Raw genomic sequence first — 7,500 nt, 5'->3', positions numbered from 1 at the left:
TGTTGGTGTTGGAGGTGGTATTGGTGGTGATGGTGCTGTTGGTTTTGGTGTTGGGGTGGTGTTGGTGGTGATGGTGTTGCTGATGTTGGTGTTGTTGGTTTTGGTGTTGGGGGTAGTGGTATTGGTGTTGGGGTGGTGTTGGTGGTGATGGTGTTGCTGGTATTGGTGTTGGTGATGATGATGTTGGGGTGGTGTTGGTGGTGATGGTGTTGTTGATATTGGTGTTGGGAGTGGTGGTGGTGGTGGTGATGATGATGGTGTTGGTGTTGGTGTTGGGGGTGGCCATGGCACAGGCTGCATCTGGGAACAGCTCCCAGTCTCAGGTTGAGGCTGAGGTTTGTGAGGCAGAAGGGGATAACCCCTATGGGTAGAACTCAGACGAAGAACAAGGTGAGGGCTGTAGTCTTCACTTGATTCTCGCGTCCAATTTGGTCTCAGCTAAGACACAGAGCACCTGGCCATGAGCTGTGCTATTCTCATTGAGAATGAGAAACTTGAATTCAGTGATTTGGGGGGTAATTTTCATCCCAGTACTCCATGATTCTATGCACAGACTTATAGATAACATATACACAGCTGCTCTTGTCCTCAGTCTGTGGACTCTGGTGGGGTTTCCTTGTGTGTGTATGAGCCTTTGCCAAACCATTTTGTAGATGACCATTACAAACATTTATTAAGAGCCAAGTGTAAATTTGTATAGCTTTGCACTAAGCATTTTATATATGTGACCTCCCTAACCCTGACAGCAAACTCAACCCCAGTCACTTAAGCTTTATTATTGGTCAGAGACCTGTAAGTCTCTGGGGAATAAGGATAGTAACTAAGCCTGTCATAAGTATCTTGTAATACTTCAGTAACTTATCTATTTTCAAGAATCAGTGTTGACACCTTTTCCAGGGAACAATTTTGGATTCTGGATGGTCTGATCCAAGAGTCCTTCCTTCCCTGCCCATATTTAAATGTTCCCAACTACGCTTATCCTTCATAACACTGACCTAACCCCATCTGGGAGAGTTAGTTCTCACTCCTTCAATGAGACATCATCTTTAGTTTAAGGACAAAGGGTTCCTACACTTGCATCTTGCCTTTGGCATGGCTCAACTTGGTATGCTGACCCCAAATCCAGCTTCCAACAAAGGATATGCTCCATCCTCCTCATGATTTCTACAACAGACTTTGTTTATGAGGCTCCATATTGTAGTTGGGTGGTTGTCCACCAGAAGTAAGGGCAGGGGTAGTGGGGCAATTACACTGCCACCTGCAAACTGTATTACATGCACAGGTTATATCCTGAGGGGTGAACCCTCTGATCTTATTGAAGTGATAGTATTCAAAATCAACAGCTCTTGCTGTTCCATCAAATAGTGGATATTTTTGCTGAGTGATAATCAGCATACAATAAAATATGCATATACCAGGAGTTCTGTTTAATGAGTTTGACAATTGTAATTACCTGTGGTGTCACCATGGAGAGAATGTCTCCAACACCCTGAGCAACCATTAGTCAATGAGTTTTTAACTGTGTCCTGTGTTGTAGGCAGGGAACTTTTCACAAAGCAAGTGGACACACGTGGATGCAACCAAGTTGAAGCTTCTCTTGCTACGACCTTTCTCAGTGGGAGCAAGAGATCCACTTGGAAAGGCAGACTGGACTCCCTGGTCTCTTCTTTGAAGACAGTGAAGACTTTCACTCTCTCCTTTCCGTTGCCATCCAGCTCTGTGGCTGGCTCAGGCTCTGCTGAGCCTCTGATGCCCAGAAACAGAAATCATGCCTGGGTGTCCTCTTCCTCATGTGCAAAATCCAGCCAGCTACTAGTCTCTAACAACTGTCCTCCTCACAACCTCTGGACAGTCTCAGCCATCCTATGCCCATCCTCACTGACCTTGGTCGAGCACCTCTCATCCAAATAAAGTGAAATACAATTTTCATGTGGCCTCCAGAAAAAAAAAAAAAAAAAAAAGAGAGAAAGAAAGAAAGAAATTCCTCTACCTCTCCTATAGGAAACTCACGACCGATCATTTATTATTATTTGTTTTTCTTTGTTGACCTCAGGGCTCAGGTACTGGCCAGCTCTCTTCTACACATAAATCAAAGGATCCCACTTATAATTGTGCATGTGCTTGAGCTCGCATCCAAGATCCAAGCTCAAATAGCCAGTCTCTTGTTTAGCATTTCCACCTGGGTACTTAAACTGCCGCTTAGGCAGAATGTGTCCTAAACAGCTTTTCCACTCCCTGCCCTGATCTTTGTTCCCCAGCATTTCCAGTCTTGGGAAAGGACCACAAATTATGCTCATGTTCACCCATAATCCCATCTCCTCCACTTCCTCCTACACCTCTACACCTCCTACACTGTTTCCCTCAGAGGGACCAGCTCTTCTCTCCCAGCCCCATCCCATGGCCTCTACAGTAGCCCGCCCCCTCCTGCTGGCCTCCCAGCTCTCACCCCCAGCCCCCAACGCACGCTGCTGCTGGGGTGTTGTAGACCACAAGCCAGATCCAGTCACTTCCTGCTCAACATGTCTCCATGCTGTCCATCTTGGGTAGTCTGGAAAGACTACCCTGGTAGCCAGGGTAGCATCATTTTTAGCCTCCCCAAATGCACCACTGAACAAAGAAAGCGTCCTGGGAGTCCCTGCACAGCAAATGCCAAGCTCGGGAACAATTCCCGCAGTAAACCCAGCGGTGATGCCAGAGGCACAGGGCCTCATCCATGTGCAGCCGGCCTTGGCTTGGAGAAGGCAGGGCCACAGGAGCTTCTCACCGACAGGATTTTCCCAGAGAAACTCACCGCACCTGGAGTTGGAGAGGAACGGTTAAAACTGGGGAAGATGTCACCACATCACTCTATTGCCGGAGGAAGGTGTGCAGAGAGGCATAAGAGACTGAAATAGCGGGCTCTGGGAACTTTTAAAACTAACCAATTAAGTCTGTCTTCCTGACAAGATGCTGTACCCAGGGTGAATTTCTGGGCATAGGATCTAAATTTAGTGGGACAGGGAAAATGGAAACAAATAAAAATTCTAGATAAAAGTGGAAAAGGGGAAGCCAAGAGGTCTGGTAAAGCAATTACCATACTCTGAATGCCACCTGCACACAAGGGGTGAGGGGTTCTAAATTACAAACCAAATGTATCCCAGCCACAGAGCCACGCCTTTCCTAACAGTTCAAACAAACTAATTTTGCATAAAAATGTACAGGGGAAAGTACCAGGGTTCGCTCACCTACCAAGAAAACAGACCCCCAAATCCCCTGTGGATAGAAGATACAATTCCAGAAAACCACTCCCCAAGAAACTTGCAGTGTAACCTGCTATTTGAAAACAAGGTGAAAAGTATGAAGATGGTGGCACAGTGTGAAAAACAACATGTGCGGGAACTGTAGGGGAAACTCTGGAATCAGACAACATGATATAGGAGAACCAGAGGAAGAAGTGGAAGAAACGTCACTGTAGAACGGGTACCGAGTTAGAACGCACACAGCAGCTAATTATAAAGCAGACAATGTCATGATCCTAGAGAAAGAAAAAGAGCAAAATCAAAACGGAAAGAAGAGACAAAAAGGACAAGAGGAAAAGGAATCAGTTTGGGAAGAAAAGAAAATTCCAACATAGGTATAATAGGAGTCCCGAAGGAAGGAGACCCAAACAAAGAAACAGAACGAGCAGTACAATCTATAACCCCCAAAATTATTCTGAAATAATTTTTATGTTAAAAAGATTTGAAACAAGGGTCTCCTGGGTGGCTCAGTCGGTTAGGCATCCTCCTTAGGCTCGGGCCATGATCCCAGGTTCCAGGATCAAGTCCCATTTTGGGCTGGGCTCCCTGCTCAGAGGGGAGCCTGCTTCTCCCCTCCTTCTGCCTCCCGTGCTCTCTCTATCTTGCTCTCTCTCAAATAAATAAATATAAGTCTTTGAAAGTAATAAATGACTAAATGAATGAATAAATAAATATACAACATGATTGGAAACTATATACTGTAAAGTTACACCATATATCCGAAGGTATTAATATAAGGTGCCAAACATTATGACATTCCAGTCAAGGGGAAAAACATCAGCTGGGGTTCTCAGCCAAATGATCAAGTCAGTCATAATGGGGAAAAAATAGTTTGTCCTGACATTTATTTTTAAAGATTTTATTTATTTATTTGACAGGCAGAGATCACAAGTAGGCAGAGAGGCAGGCAGAGAGGGGGTGGGGGAAGCAGGCTCCCCGCTGAGCAGAGAGCCCGATGCGGGGCTCGATCCCAGGACCCTGGGACCATGACCTGAGCCGATGGCAGAGGCTTAGCCCCCTGAGCCACGCAGGCGCCCCTCCTGACATCTTTACCAGCAAGTCTTACTCTGCGAAAACAAAGGGAGTGCCGTATTTAAGAGAATCAAGGGAGGAGGAATGTGAGTCAAAAATTTTTACCCATTATAATTTGCTTTTTAACATAAAGGCTGCAGACAAACGCTAATTGACATATGAAGACATCAAGAACATTGCTTTCAGAGATCCTTCCTGGGCGTTCTGTGGATAAGGAGCTGCAGATTACTAAAATAACTGGAAAAGCATTGACTGGAGTGCTGCTGGTCCGCGTCCAGTAGATCCCTCTGTGTAGACAGGAGCTGCTATGGGCGTCGAAGGAAGGCAGCGTCCTGAGTCCAGGCCCTGATGTTAGCGACATGGGTGGCCTCCCGTGGGGACAGCGGGCCACAGGCTGCTGCAGGCCAGCTTGGGAGGAGAAGGACTGCATTGTGAGACCGTTTGGGGTGCGGTGTAGACAAAAGAAAGTGAGCGATTGTAGAAAATGTTAGTTCTGTCATCTCCTGTGTCTCAGGAGGTACAACATTGAGCCAGGAGGGAAAGAAAAACAGACGAGTGGGGAGTAGAAACGTCCAGTGAAAACCCTTCAGTCTAGATTTGAGTCGGTGACTCCCACGAACAAAAATTAGTAGAGATGAGCAGAGTGTGGTCTTGAAATACAGTTTTCCACAAAAACCAACAAACAAAATAGAGCTTCTTGGAGATATCTGGTTGCACCAGACAGCCAGGAAGTTAAAAGAGGTTACTATGGTGACGTACAAAGCATGTGGAGTCTAGTGGCCAGTGGCAGAAGGGACAATTTGAATTTCTATAATGATATTAAAATCCATCATATATGTTTAAATCTGTATGTTCAAAAAAATAAAAAAAGAAAGAAAGAAAGAAAAAAAACATAGGGGGAAAATCACTGGTTGCTGTGGCAGGAAAAATCCTGGTCCGCTGAATGTGTCCATGTCCCAGTCTCAAAAACCGGAGACCTTGTCTGACAAAGGTCAGCTTCCAGGTGTGATGAACTTAAGGATCTCTAGTGGGGGGGTCTTGCTGGGTTATCCGGGAATGCCTGACGCACTCACAGGATCCTTGTAAGAGGGACAGAGCGAGAGGGATAAGAGGTCAGAGCAGGGGTCAGGGAGGGGAAAGATGCTCTGCAGGTCCTGAAGGGGCAGGAGCTGGCCAGAACCCTAGGAACACAGGCAGTGTACACTGCTGGAGAGTGCAGTGGGACAAATGTCCCAAGAGCCCCCAGAAGGAGCCTGGCCTTCTGTGGGCCCGTTTTAGATCTGTGAGCTCCAGAACTGTGAAATGGTAGGAGTGTGTTGTCTTCAGCCACTGGTCTGCCGTAATTGATTATAGCAACAGTAGGAAGCAAGTACAGTCTTCTGGAGGATGATATGGAACCAATCGATTATGTTGGAAATCCATAAATGAAAAGTAGGAATCCGTCATTCGTCATGCCTTTCTGGTGTGAACAGAACCACTGGCTATCTAGACAACAGAGGCAAAGAAACACCTCTTCGTAGACATGGCCCAGCAAATGAGTGCACAAAAGAAAAGCCTGGGATATTATTATTTGACAAGGCCTGAGAAATCAGTGCATGCGGTCAGCAAACACCCACGGCTGCTAACGTCACAAACCGAGAAAGAAAATACTACCATTACTCATCTTGCAACACAAAACAAAAGCACAAGAAAACATAGCCCGTGTCTGATTAATTCTCTGCAAATAACCAGCTTACAGGAGATACAGGGAACGCCGACAGTTCAAACCCCCCCCACGGTGGTCAGGAAGCACTGGGCGCTCAGTGTCCTGAACTCCCAAGAAATTGGTCACAGGGAAAGAAGGGATGGAAGCATCATTAGAGATGAAAGACGCATCCCCCAAAACCAGCAGCGGTGATACACACCGAAAGACACACTCCGAACACCCAGCAGAGGTAATACAACCGTTCAGGAAGCGTCCCTGAGGATGCAACCCCGAGAAACACCAAGAAGGGTGACCCTGAGAACAGAGGGGCTGCTTACATCCAGGAGGAGGGAGCAGGGGTGTGCAGGGGCGGCAGAGGCGCTGCGGGGACCTGTGTCAGCGTATCTCACCAAATGCTCCGTGGCTGGACGCAGTAGGTCCTGTGTGTTGACGGTGGTGACGGCAAGTGGCCGAGGGAGTGTGCCGCTGCCGGCCCAGAGCTGCCCGCCCCTCGCTCCCTCCCCACCGACCCCTCTCCCCTCCCCCACTGGCCCCCTCTCCCCTCCCCCCTCCCCCTCCCCCTCCCCCTTCCCACGCACTCTCGCTCCCTCCCCTCTCCCCACCCGTTCCCCACTCACCCCACTCCACTCACCCCCCAGCCTCTCCCCTGCTCTACTCGCCCCTCCTTCCCTCCCCTCCCCCCTCACACCTTTCTCTCTCACCCCTCCCCCACTGTCCCATCCCCCAGCCCCACTTCCTCTTTGTTTCTCCCGGCACAAAGGGCCCGTTGCCCCCCACGGAGGTCACTTTTCCTGAAACCTCATTTTTCCCACCTCGTTCTTGAAACGCCTGCTCAGAGGTCACCACTTCAAATGGATTTCCTGTCCCTGCCTCGCACTTTGAATCTCTCCCCCAAGCTTAGTTCCCTGCACAGCCTTGCCACACCCTGGGATTCCGGCCCCTGTTTCCTTGTGCAGCTGCCCCAGTGCCCAGCAGAGACAATCTCCAGGGCCAGGCCCGCGGTCCAGGCCTCCTCTGCCGTCCTTCCGGGCTGACCTTCCTTGTCCACCCCAAGGCATGTCTACATCGACGACAAGACACACTCGGGACTCTTACGCACGGGCATTTACACATCTGCTGTCATTTTAAGTTCTAGGCAAAGAACCATGAGAAGCCACAAAACCGTTACCTCTCAGCCTTACAGGAAGTATTATAATGGCATCTTATTGGAGAAATGAATCCTTTTAACTGCCCATAAAACTCTTAGTAACTAACTACTGGGCGGGCTCAGTGGCTGGAGCTCAAGACTCTTGATCTCGGGGTCGTAAGTTTGAGCCCCATGTTGGGCATACTGATTACTTATTAATTATTAAAAAAAAAACTGTTAATGATGACTGAACCAAACCACCCATTAATCTAAGAGCAGCATGTCATACGGCCTTGCAAAGACTGCTTGAAAGCTCCGTCTGGGTCCTGTGGAGGTGCAGACATTGCAGGAGGGTTAGA

Source organism: Mustela nigripes, chromosome 8 (assembly GCF_022355385.1).
Source record: "Mustela nigripes isolate SB6536 chromosome 8, MUSNIG.SB6536, whole genome shotgun sequence".
NCBI classification, from domain to species: Eukaryota; Metazoa; Chordata; class Mammalia; order Carnivora; family Mustelidae; genus Mustela; species Mustela nigripes.
Note: the sequence above shows the minus strand (reverse complement) of the source record.